The 13246-nt window shown below is 40.8% G+C and overlaps 1 protein-coding gene across 15 annotated transcripts in view; it reads left to right on the top strand.

Annotated features, from left to right (window-relative positions):
• The window catches only part of RALYL (RALY RNA binding protein like), a 614199-nt gene that overhangs the window by 46965 nt on the left and 553988 nt on the right, over positions 1 to 13246 (top strand). The gene's annotated exons all lie outside the window — the stretch shown is intronic.

The following is a 13246-nucleotide window of genomic DNA, read 5'->3' as shown; positions in this document are numbered from 1 at the left end:
GCCCCATCCTGTGAGGTGTTAAAAAGCCAATGAAGCTGAGGGTGCTCAACACCCAACAAGAATGATCCCTAAGTGAGTGCCAAGGTATCTGATGCCTTCATGGAAAAAGCCAGAGTAAGGTATAATTTAAAATGGAAATGACTGACTTTAATTTATTCCCTTCAGACTATTGCCAACCCCAGGTTTTAAAAATTGAGTCAGTGCCCCCAAAATCATGAGACTCTCTTACAAATCATGAAGGTTAGCGAGTAGGTCTGAGTCTAAGAGAATCTGAGGGACTGTAACGTCATGTAGCAGGCATGTAGGTGATTTACTCATGTAATTGGATGTAGACTGAACTGGAAGCATCTAAATTCACCTCTGAAGTTGGTGCTGGGAGTTAAAAGGATACAGTAAAAGCTTCGTTATCCGGCATGTTGGGGAAATGGGGGGTGCCGGTTAGTCAAAAATTCCGGTTAACTAGGAGTTATACTTAGCAATGGAGGGATGGAGTCTGGGTGCGGGAGGGGGCTCAGGGCTGAGGGTTGGGGTACAGGAAGGGGTGTGGTGCAAGGACTCTGGGAGGAAGTTTGGGTGTGGGAGGGGGCTCGGGGCAGGGAGTTGGGGTGCAGGAGGGGTTTGGGGTGCTGGATCCGGGTGGCGCTCACCTTGGGCGGCTTCCACAAGTGGTGACATGTCCCTGCTGTTCCTAGGCGGAGGCGCAGTCAGGCAGCTCTGCACGTGGTCTCCGCCCGCAGGCCCTGCCCCCACAGCTTCCATTGGCTCTGGTTCCCAGCCCATGGGATGTGTGGAGCCAGCGCTTGGGGCAGCGCATAGAGCCCCCGTGGCTGTTTCTCCACGGAGCAGGAGCAGGGATACGTCACCGCTTTTGGAAAGCCACGCGGACCCAGGTAGGCAACCTGCCGGCCCTGCGCCAATCCAACTTTTAATGGATATCAGAAATGCCGGTTTCTAGAGCTTTCCGGTTGGTAAAGTGCCAGATAACACAGTTTTTACTGTATTTAGGCAAATTCAGCAGTCATTTTGACTGAGCAGTAGCCCACTCATGTTGAAACCATTCTAGTAACTTTGGCCTAAATCTGCAAAAGGACTTAAGCATTGGAATGCTCAGCTTAAAGCATGCCTATCTGATTGGACGCTGCAGGTGAGATGGGTGGGACAATGCCTATCTCCACCTGGTTTGAGGATTCTGCTGGGGCTTTGGCATGAAATTGGTGTCCAGATGCACATACCACCTAACTTTAGGCATGTCCAGGGTCAGGGTTAGGCACCTAGGGGACTTGTGTGGTGAAAATTTAGGCACTGAGGGATTTTAGGCACCTGCAGGATTAGCCAGTAACTGAGCAAGGATTTTGAGGATCTCAGTGGTGCTTAAATTTTGGACTTAGGCAACTAAGTCTTTTTGTAGATCTGGGTTTTTGGGGCTAATTCTTCTCTCAGTAACACAAGTATAACTTATTGACTTCAATAAGTTACCTCTGATTTATTTTACTGGTATAAATGAGAAGAGAATTAGGGCCTTTGTATTTCAGATTGTTTCTTCTTCACCAGAATGGTGGAGTCATATTGTTCTATAAAGAGAGAAACTCAGCAGAAACTGTAAAGTGGCCACGCATCCTGTCAGATTATACCCCTCACTCTCTCTCACAGATGGATGGGCGGGGAGAGAAAGAGAAGAGTTCCTGAGACAGCCATGAAGCAGGTTCATTAGGCAGACCAGACATGAAGCCAGACCAGATACTAGAGTAGCAGACAGTGATAAATTTCCTTTGTTTTTTTTCCTTTCTTTTAAATATATTTGTTCTCCTGAAATAACTCTATCCTCACCTTCACTTTATAAGCCATTTTCCAAAAAACTGAGATATCAATGATAAAGGGGCACAAACAAGGAAGTATAACTCTACCATTAATTTCAAACTTCATCAAAATCAAATTGTAAGAAAAATCAAGTGGAAAAAATCCTCTTTCATATGGAGATGGAAGTTGGTAGGAGATTTTTATGCTCGGTCTGATTTTCGAAAGGATACTTTTATTTTAACTCTTCTATTCATTGTGCTTGCAGTGACTATTTAATTAATTACCTAATTTTTAGCATAGAGGAGTGTTGGGTGTGCAAGTAGGGTTTCCAACTTTCTAATCACACAAAACTGAACACCCCGTCCCACCCTATGCCCCACCCCTCTCCTCCATCCCCCTCCCTCCTTTGCTCGCTTTTCCCCACCCTCACTCACTTTCACCTGGCTGGGGCAGGGAGTTTGGGTGCGGGAGGGGGTATGGGCTCTGGGGTGGGGCTGGGGATGAGGGGCTTGGGGTGCAGGAGGGGGCTCCAGGTTGGGGCCAAGGGGTTCCATGTGCGGGAGAGGGTGTGGGCTCCAGCGGGGGGTTTGGGCTCTGGGATGGGGTCGGGGATGAGGCGTTTGGGGTTTGGGAGAGGACTCTGGGTGGGGCAGGGGGTTGGGGTGCAGGGGAGGTGAGGGTTCAGCCTTGGGTGGGTCTGGGGATGAGGGGTTTGGGGTGCAGGAGGGGGATCTGGGCTGGGCCAGGGGGTTGGGGTGCGGGAGGGGGGAAGGGCTCTGGCTGAGTGTGGGGCCAGGTATGAGGGGTTTGGGGCACCGAAGGGGACTCTGGGCTGGGGCAAGGGGTTGGAATGCGGCAGGGTGGGAGGGGTGTCGGGTACCAAGGAAGCGGACACCAGGTCCCTGTAGCCTCTAGGCCATGGGCAGCCAGGGATGCTCCATGTGTTGCCTTCACACCTGCAGGCACCGCCCCCCACAGCTCCCATTCTTTCCCAACCAATGGGAACTGCGGAACCGGCACTGGGGTGGGGGCAGCAGACGGAGCCTCCCAGGGCCTAGGGGCCACAGACACCTGGTGGCTGCTTCCAGGGCTGCGCAGAGCTAAGGCAGGTAGGAAACCTGTCTTAGCCCCAGCCCCCCAGTACGCCACCAACCGTACTTTTAACAGCCCAGTCAGGGTGCCAACTGGAGTTGCCAAGGTCCCTTTTCAACCGGGTGTTCCAGTCAAAAAACGGACACCTGGCATCCCTAGGAATGCAGGATCCAAGCATGTGTTGTGACACCTAAAAACAGTCTGGGATTTATATATTATAAATCGGAACAAATTAGCTTCAGTGAGTTTAATGGAATTTTACAAGAGAATCTCAGCCACAGAAGAATTGTCCATCTTCTTGAGATGGTACTGAAACGCTCTAATTGTCAGATGAGCAAACTTTCAAAGCAGAGCGCAGTGGCTGAGCCTTGTTGTTCCCACAAGGGTCAGCACAAGACCTATCCATCACTTAAATTTCAGTTAAGCCAATTTAAGTGGTGCAGTGAAGATAGAGGGGTGATTTCACCCATAGGACCCTATGCTACCAGCCACTTTCAAATCAGGTGTTCTTAAACATCCAGTAAGGCTTTCAGCTCTGTGATTTGCGCTTGTAAATGCTGATTTGAGCATGAAAACATGAGGTTTTGCCAACATATCTGCTTTTGAAAATGTGAATCGTGCATATCTGTCCATCCACAACACTCCTTGTAATACAGTCATCTTGGACTCCTGTATTATTTTTAAACCCACAATCAGAACAGTTATCACACATTTTTAGTTTTATCCCTGCTTGGTTTTGCATGTTGGCCAAGTTCATGTGTGTGCCACAGAAATGTCAAACAAAGAGGCAGCGCTTTCAGATGCTCATAAGGCAGAGATTGTTTTCCTTGTTTTTCTTTTTTCATGTTGTGGTTTGTTGTGTAAATCTCTCTTGCTTTGTAATGTATGTGTAATAAACAGGGTTTGAAATTCATTAAACACTTTAGCTTTACTTAGACTATAATCTCAGCAGCCATTTATTGGTTTGAATACTCCAAAGGAATGGAGATTATCCCTTAATTAATTCCATTGAGGCGTTCTGCCGCAATCATCAACCACAATATGGTTTCATAAATTAATCTTGTAGGGAATATATCATACATTTTATATTAAAATACATGTAATACTGGAAATCGTGTAACAAAAGGTAATTTTATATGTATATATCTAAGATACACTAATTTTAAAAAGTCATACTTCTTTGTAGCCATACATTTAGTCTTTGCTGAATGTAGTGACCCTTCAGAAATGTGTAAAAGAGGAATCTTTCTGCAGTGTATCCTCCTCAGCAGGAGGGGATTTTTTTTTTAGTCGTGTGTAAATATTTAAATGAAAGTATAGTTTAATATACACATGAAAGACAGAGCCTAAGAGATCGTTAGAGCTTGAAGTGAGCTCTAACTTTTTAGATTCCCAGCTTATAGTGTTCTAATTTAAATGTTTGTAGTAGCGTGTACAATGCAAATAAACTTTTTTATGTTATATGAAACTTTTTCATGGGGGGGGGAGGGATAGCTCAGTGGTTTGAGCATTGGCCTGCTAAACCCAGGGTTGTGAGTTCAATCCTTGAGGGGGCCATTTAGGGATCTGGGGCAAAAAAAAAAAAATGGGGATTGTGCCTGCTCTGAGCAGGGGGTTGGACTAGGTGATCTCCTGAGGTTCCTTCCAACTCTGGTAGTCTATGTGCTTCTGGGAAGCCCAATCCTGCTTTCATTGAGTAGCCAAAGCCCCACTAAGCTTAATGGGAGGTAGGATTGGGTTCTGAGTTTACTTAATTTTAAATTTTATAGTCTAAATTAAGACACCCCCTCCCCCCAAATAAAGGTATCAATGTCAGATATTTAGAATTAAACTTGTCTGCTCTTAGTATCAGAACTGTAAAACACTTACTTTAATAATACGTACAAGTATTTCTACTTATTGGTATCCATTTCATATACTAACTGCATTTACAGTATATGACATGTTGATTACTATTAAATTTAACTAGCTATTTTAATAATCACTTATCAAATATGAATATTTAATGTAATGGTGTAATTGTAATTCTGTTACATGAAACCCATAATGTGGAAGTTATTCTCCTCCTTGAGTAGACACCCCAGGCTAGAGCCAAGGATTGTGTAGTCATTTTAGTAATTCCAGACTGGCCAAAATGGAGGAAAAGTAAATATTACAACAGGTATTCCCTTTCTGACATTTTTCAGAGTAGCAGCAGTGTTAGTCTGTATCCGTAAAAAGAAAAGGAGTCCTTGTGACTAAGGTGCCACAAGTACTCCTTTTCTTTCTGATATCATTTGTGTTAGGAATTTGCAGAATGGCAACTAATCTATGTAGTAAATTAAATAGAGTGCATGTACTGCCTAAAAGTCTGCATAAAACTTTATTAATTACATTAATTAAGTAGAATTCTCAAGGCTTTTTAATGCAGATTGTCTTATTAAACCCCTGAGCTTTGTAATATATTGCAAAACCTCTCTGTGGCTTTGATGTAAATCCTAATATTTCATTGATCTGGGTAAAGCAATTCAGATTGTAAAATGGGAGGGAGGGGAGTTTTCCTTAGTGATATTTTTTTTCTTATACAAATCTGTTGTGTTGAGTTCTGTCCCATGCAGACCTTAGAATAAATAGAATTGTACACAGTATTTTTTACTAAATTACACAGTATAAGGCTGACTCCAGTATTTAAAAAAACAAGAAAATTAAATTATATTTGCAGAAACTGTTTTCTAGTTACACAAGTGCAATATGTGAGTTTAGTCCTGCAAAGAGACAGGCAGATCCCCTGTACCATGTGCTCTTCACAGAATTATATGGGATCAATACAGTGCATATCAACACAGATTAGAATGGCTCTCACTCACAAATAAAGTAGATGGGAAAGCACTGCATGGCATAAATTGGGAGCCAGTATACAGTGTAATGAGTGCAAGGCCAGAATTGTATCAGTCAACAAGCACTCTTAAAAGAAGTGTGGAAAGCAAAAATGGCAGTGCTCTTCTATTCCAGTATGTGCTGAGGCTTCTGGATTATGCAGCTGGATGCACACAGTACTTAGCAATGGTAGCATAACTCTGCACTCAGAGTGAAATCAGCATAACAGAGTAGTGGAAGGAGGGGATATAATTAAAGGAGGAGACAGGGTGTGGCCAGGACATAGGTGCTTAAATAATATCTACTTCTCAGGATGTAGAGCAGCCAACTGCTCAGTAATTGCCACTGCATCTTTAGGGTCGCAATTATCTCCAGAGCCTTAATGTGCTCCCTTAGCAAGGTTTATAGAACCTGAGGATCTGCATAGCAACAGATCCATACTGCTTCCTCTCTTTCTCCTTTGTTCCCTCACACCTTACTGACTGGTATCTGTGAGAGCCTGCCTGCTCTATTCAACAGAAATACATCAGTTCTGCCACCATGACTTGTTCACATGCGTAGAGGAACAGGCAGGATTTGTTCCTTAAGAAGCAAAATATGTCTTGTGAGGCAGCGTGTGCATTTGCGCTCTTACTACTCACTATACAATTTTTCAGCATAAGGTGTAAGTTATTTACATATTTTCTGTTAACATACTGTAGTAACGGCCTGAACCAAAAATCCATTGAAGTCCAAAGACTCCACTGACTCTTATGGGATTGGGATCAAATCCTTAATGCTGGTATGGGAAAGAATTTTGTGTTGATGCAAGACTTTTGAGTTCACAGATGGCAATAGAAGCAGGGTCATAGAAACGTGTCTCTGATTTACTAGCTGAAATGTCAAATGATGTTAGTCCATCTAATGATGGGAAGTAAGACCCACTCATATTGGATAAAAGAAAACTAAAGCATGATTCTAGAGCCTATTTGATTAAATTGTTTATGAAGTGACAAGATGCACCCAATTTATTAATACTGTTTTTGATACTATATTTAATTGTTTAATAGAAGCATTATGACATCGTAATTATACTGATTTTGTATAGCATAGTGAATCTGAATGTCTTTTGGGAGCTAGCCAATAAAAAAGGTTTTAATACTTGCTTGAACATACTTATATATAGAATTTGTATTTGGAGATTTGTACATGGGAATCAAAGTACAATAAGTAACTTTCTTTTGTTTTTGAACACAATAACGTCTTACAGGTTCATATATTTACTGGGATTCGCTTTGTAGCAGGTAAGCTTGACATCAATAGTGTCTTATAATACTGAATAACTGATCAAATTAAAAAGCTGAAATTTACATATGGTGAAACTTATCCCAGTCAAAGGACTTCTGTACATCCCTTTGGATTGATAATGCTCCACTTAAATCCTGTGTTAAGGATTGAAGTGGAGAATTAAAGTTATTTACTGGTGTGATGGGATTCCCAGGGTATGACCTGGAACTGGGGTACCGCTGTGCCCTCTTAACTCTCCAGCCTAGACTGTCTCTCTCAATGCTTTGCTAGTGACAAGCAGCAAACCACTCCAGATGCTGTTGTCACTCAGCACAACAGCATGCGGAGCCCCACATCCAGCTAGATTGAGTGAATGCACCCAGAGCCACTTGTGAAAGGCAACAGCCAATTCTCCCCAGCTTCACAGCCTTGCACCTCCAGAGCTGTACCATCTTGCCCTGGTTAGAAGCCTGTTCATTTGAAGTTTTTGCCTTCTCAGCGTTCTTATTGCTTCCAGTGTGGGTGGGGAAGGAGAGAGGCGAAGGTATGATGCGCCACTGTTCCCAATTTTATATCCTTAGTTTATGTGCCTAGAAAACATTTGCCCAGACATGTCCTGGTGGGTTTCCTGAGCAATCCCTGTGGTGGTCTCGTGCAACTGAGCCATAGAGTTGAGCAGTCACCATTATGTGATGCTTGTGCAACTGTCATTGAACTGTAAATCCTTTAGTTACAACTCCACTGGTGATTAATGGTGGAAGTGATGAGCAGTAGAGACTCTCAAACTTAAAACATATTTCAGTAACAACCATACAGCAAAATCTCATAACTTCATACACACTAATGATATACATATTTGGAAAGAACAATGGGTTTCAGCAGATCATTACCTTTCATAAGATATCTTACTTGGCATGCTTTGTATGAATATCACAACTGTATATAAATGATGACTATGAGGGTTACAGGGTGCTATTTTTAGGTACAGTGTGTCACAACTAGGCCTTTTGCTAGCCCTCTACAATGTGATGTATTTCTCTCATAGAGAGTAGCTTAAGGAAACAGAAGAATAAAACTTGACTGTTCAGTGACAAAATATGAATACAAATATGAACTGATCATAACACACAGTCTCAGACTTGGGAGAAAGACCTGGGTTTAAATCACACAGGAAGTCTGTGCTGTAGTGGTGAAGTCAGGGAATTTACATAGGCATAAGTACTTAGATTGTGCAGAGTCCTGTGCGTGTGCTCTCACTCTTCTAACTTTTTACCTTTGTCTCCCTTCCTTCTAACAGGAAGGATGAGATTCTTTTTAAAGTCTTTAACGTGATAGTTTTGTTACCAGTTAGTTTATGGGGTATATTTAGGAGGTCGGGGTATATGATACATATAGATTCAAGAAAACTGCATGACTTTCATTTAATTGTTCTTCCATCATTTCTTTGCCCAGTGCTAGCTACAAATTTACCTTTACATTTTATCCTTGAACTAAGGTGATAATTACTGTGCCTGGAAGTAACCCTTTTTCTTCAAAAGACAGTTTATTCACGGAGTTCTTACAGTTGGTGAATTTGGGTGGTGTGACCTGTTTGTTGATACAAGTGGTATTACTATACTTAGGCTTGGCAGAATTTGATTTTTGTATAATTTTGACAGATAATATTGATATTAAACATTTTTATTGAATTAAATTTTCACACTTGCTTTGGAAATTGTGTGTGTGGGTCAGAAAATAATTATTTAACAACCATAGACATAGAGATTCAACAAGTTAAAACTTTATAACAGTTAAAACATAAATTGTCAACATCCTATATCAAAATTTTAGCCTTAAATCAAACAGTTCTCAAGCTGCTTTTTCCTTACTTTGTCTATCTGTAAGTTTCAATTATTATTGATAGAAATACTTTTCATTGGTTTGTGTGTATAGTGAAATTGACATTTACCAATAAAAATCTAATCCTTGCAGGCCTAGCTATATATGATCCAGGGTGCTGATTCTTTGGCATTTGTGCATGTACAACTGCCACTGATTTTAGTGGAAGCTGAATATGCAAAACTGATGGAATAATATTCCAGGATATTGGAAGTGTTTTGTCACCCATCCTAGACTCCATACTTTGGACTACTAGCACTCATAGTTTGGTCTAAAATAAATAAAAAAACAAGAGTTCTTCCAATAACATAGATAACCTGAAAAATAAGGCATAAATATAATATCAGAAGGTCATAAAAATGAAACTAAATCTAGATTTTTTTTCCCCTGCCCCCTACATTTATCTTTTGGATTTATAAAGGTAAGGAACCAGATTCTCAGCTGATGTAAATCACTATAGTTCCACTAGTTTCAGTGGAAATTTACTCATTTACACAATGGCCCAGGTAGGAGACCTTCTAAGAAAGAGGCCCAACTACCTACTCCTTATACAGTCCTTGGCATATGCAAGATTCCTCAAGCAAAACACAAGAAGATTTTGAAACAGTGAAGAACATGTGGCAAAGTAGACTATTTCATTGATTTGTGGTGGTGATTTATCCTGACTATCACACTCTTGGATAAAATTGAAGAAAATGTCTGCCTGCCAAGCAGCAGATCCAGGAGCTCTCTGGAGGCTTAATCTCTCACAGATAGCAAGCAATATGAGCTTAGTTAAAATGTGGAATTCTCCAAAATAGAATCCTCTGATGCTGTGATGTTGCTTTCTGTTTTGTGAACACTGTATTTCTTTTTGTCATTTTATGAGAGTATTTCTGAATTGTCCCATGATGACAAGAGGAGATGCTGAAAATCTGTGTGTCTTTTAGTAATACTTTGCTTGATGAAATAGTTTTAGTGATGGAAAACTTTTAAGAGGGTCACTCTTCAGTGATTGTCTTTTGTCCTGCTAGTTCTCCAGTGAAAGGACTAATTTATCCCAAATTGTATCACAGCAATGTAAGCAGGCAGCATTCTCACCTAGATCTGAAAAAAGTTCACATATTCCATATGTAGAGCAAACCCATACCCCCCTTGAGTTTGGCTTTAGTAACATAAATAATAGTAGAAATGCTACTAGAAATGCTAGCCCAGTCCTTCCTCCCCCTGGCTTGGCTATCTCTAGGTTTCTTTTTATTGGATCTTTCTTTTCCAGATCTGATCTCTTTTCCTGCAGACAGATATTCCAAACTTACTTATGTTCAGGATGGAGTTAATGAGTCACCTGCCACAATTGTTATGTCAAGACTGGGTTTAAATATCATTAGCTAGCATGTTCTAACAAGCACGTTCTGAAATGCTAGTGTGGACAAAGCACTTCATAGTTGTACACATGCTAGCTGGTCACGCTGAAGTCTAGCAGTTAGCACATGTTAATGTCATCACTGGACTCTTAAATTGTGCTAGCTAACACATTTTAGAAAAAGGCACCATTTTGTCCTACTCAAGACAAACCCATTGAGTATTTAGGAATTATCATCTCTCTGTTGAGTATCAGTACCTACCATGAGGGTGCATCAACAGAAGAACCCAGCATCCCTGTTGTGTGGAAACTATGTTAATCCCAAACCTGATGTATTTTTCTCCCTCTCATTACAATAAATATATTGTGCCTCTGACTGATTAGCTATGTTCCCTTTTTAGGTTTAGTCATAAAATTCCTCTGCTTTTTGTTTTCTTTAAACTGTCATAAGAACATAAGAATGGCCATGTTGGGTCTGACAGTGGCTAGTGCCAGATGCTTCAGAGGGAATGAACAAAACAGGGAAATTTGTCAAGCAATCCATCCCCTGTTGCCCTTGCCCAGTCCCAGCTTCTGGCAGGCAGAGGTTTAGGGATACCCAGAGCATGGGGTTGCATCCCTGACCATCTTGGCTAGTACCCACTGATGGATCTATGCTCCATGAATGTATGTAATTCTTTTTTGAACCCAGTTATACTTTTTGGCTTTCACAATATCCCGTGACAACGAGTTCCACAGGTTGGCCATGTGTTGTGTGAAAAAGTATTTCTTTGTTTGTCTTTAAACATGCTGCCTATTAATTTAATTGGGTTACCCTGGCTCTTGTTATATGAAGGGGTAAACAATGCTTGCTTATTCACTTTCTCTGCACCATTTGTGATTTGATAGACCTCTATAATATCCCCCCTTAGTTCTGTTTTCCAAGCTGATCAATCTGTTTTTTTAGTGTCTCTTCAGATGGAAGCTGTTCCATACCCCTAATAATTTTTGCTGCCCTTCTTTATACCTTTTCCAGTTCTGGCATATCTCTTTTTTTGAGATGGGGTGATGAGAATTACATGCGACATTCAAGGTGTGGGCGTACTATGGATTTATATAGTGGCATTATGATATTTTTGTCTTATCTATCCCTTTCCTAATGGGACTTAACATTTTGTTACCTTTTTTGACTGCAGCTGTGCATTGAACAGATGTTTTCAGAGAACTATCCCCAGTGACTCCAAGATCTTTCTTGAGTGGTAACAGCTAATATAGAACGCATCATTTTGTATGTATAATTGGGATTATGTTTTCCACTGTTCATTACTTTGCATTTATCAACATTGAATTTCATCTGTCATTTTGTTGGCCAGTCATTCACTTTTGTGAAATACTTTTGTAGCTCTTTGTAGTCAACTTTAGACTTAACTTGAGTAATTTTGTATCCTCTACAAACTTTGCCACCTTACTGTTTACCCCAGATCATTTTTGAATATGTTGAACATCACTGGTCCCAGTACAGATCCCTGGGGGACCCCTTTGTTTACCTCTTTCCATTGTGAAAACTGACCGTTTATTCCTATCCTTTGTTTCCTGTCTTTTAACCAGTTACTGATCCATGAGGGGACCTCTCCTCTTATGCCATGACTGCTTATTTTGCTTAAGAGCCTTTTGGTGAGAGACCTCGTCAAAGGCTTTCTGAAAGTCCAGGTGCGCTATATCCACTGGATCACTCTTGTCCACATGCTTGGTGACTCCCTCAAAGAATTCTAATAGAATTGTGAAGTATGATTTCCCTTTACAGTTGCTCTTCCCCAACAAATTATGTTCATCCATTTGTCTGATGATTCTGTTCTTTACTGTAGTTTCAACCAATTTGCCTGGTACTGAAGTTAGACTTACCACCCTGTAATTGTCAGGATCACCTCTGGGACCTATTTTAAAAATTGGCATTACATTAGCTATCTGCTGGTTATCTGGTACACAGGCTGATTTATGTGATAGGCTACACACCAAAGCATAGGTGCTGGAACTAGGGGTGCTGGTGCACCTCCTGACTTGAAGTAGTAATAAAAATCCAAATACATGGTTCCTGCCTTCATCACCCTCACTAGTACAGTGGTGTTGAAACAATTTTTCTAAAGTTAGTAGCTCTACAATTTCATATTTGAGTTCCTTCAAAATTATTGGGTGAATATCATCTAGTCCTGGTGATTTATTACTGTTTGTTCCAATTTGTATCCACTTGTTCCAATTCCACCTCTATTGTGGACAGTTCCTCAGATTTGTCACTTAAAAAGAATGGTTTGGATGTGGGACTCTCCCTCACATCCTCTGCGGTAAAGACCAATTCAAAGAATTCTCTTAGCTTCTCCACAATGGACTTGTCTTACCTGAGTGCTCCTTTAGCACCTTGATTGTTCCATGGCCCCACTGATTATTTGGCAGGCTTCCTGCTTCTGATGTACTTTAAAAAAATTGCTGCTGTTTTTTGTGTTTTTGGCCAGTTGCTCTTTTTTGGCCTGCTTAACTATACTCTGACACTTGTTCTTATCTATTGTATCTACACTTAATTACTACACTTGTCTTTATTCCTATGTGTTGACTATCAGGTTTTCTTGATGCTCTGCTTGTTATAAGGAAGATTCATATACAGTTAGGTGATACTACAGCTATCTAATAGGTCTAATCTGTAAAAAGAAAAGGAGTACTTGTGGCACCTTAGAAACTAACCAATTTATTTAAATTGGTTAGTCTCTAAGGTGCCACAAGTACTCCTTTACTTTTTGCAAATACAGACTAACACGGCTGCTACTCTGAAACCAGTCTAATCTGTAATGAGCAAAAACCTTTTGTTGGGATATTTCATTGTGGAACATTTTGCCCCTGTAACCTTGGATTTTAGACTTCCCAATTGAAAACAGGAACTTTCAGATTCATTTTTAAATGAATCACAATGAAACAACTTATCAATGACAAATTGAGGAGGATCCCATCCTGGCTTGTATCCTGGCAGTTTTATGAGTGAGCCTCTGA

Source organism: Lepidochelys kempii, chromosome 2, assembly GCF_965140285.1.
Source record: "Lepidochelys kempii isolate rLepKem1 chromosome 2, rLepKem1.hap1, whole genome shotgun sequence".
Classification (NCBI taxonomy): Eukaryota; Metazoa; Chordata; order Testudines; family Cheloniidae; genus Lepidochelys; species Lepidochelys kempii.
The sequence above is the reverse complement of the archived record's forward strand: the minus strand, read 5'-3'. Positions and strand labels throughout refer to the sequence as shown.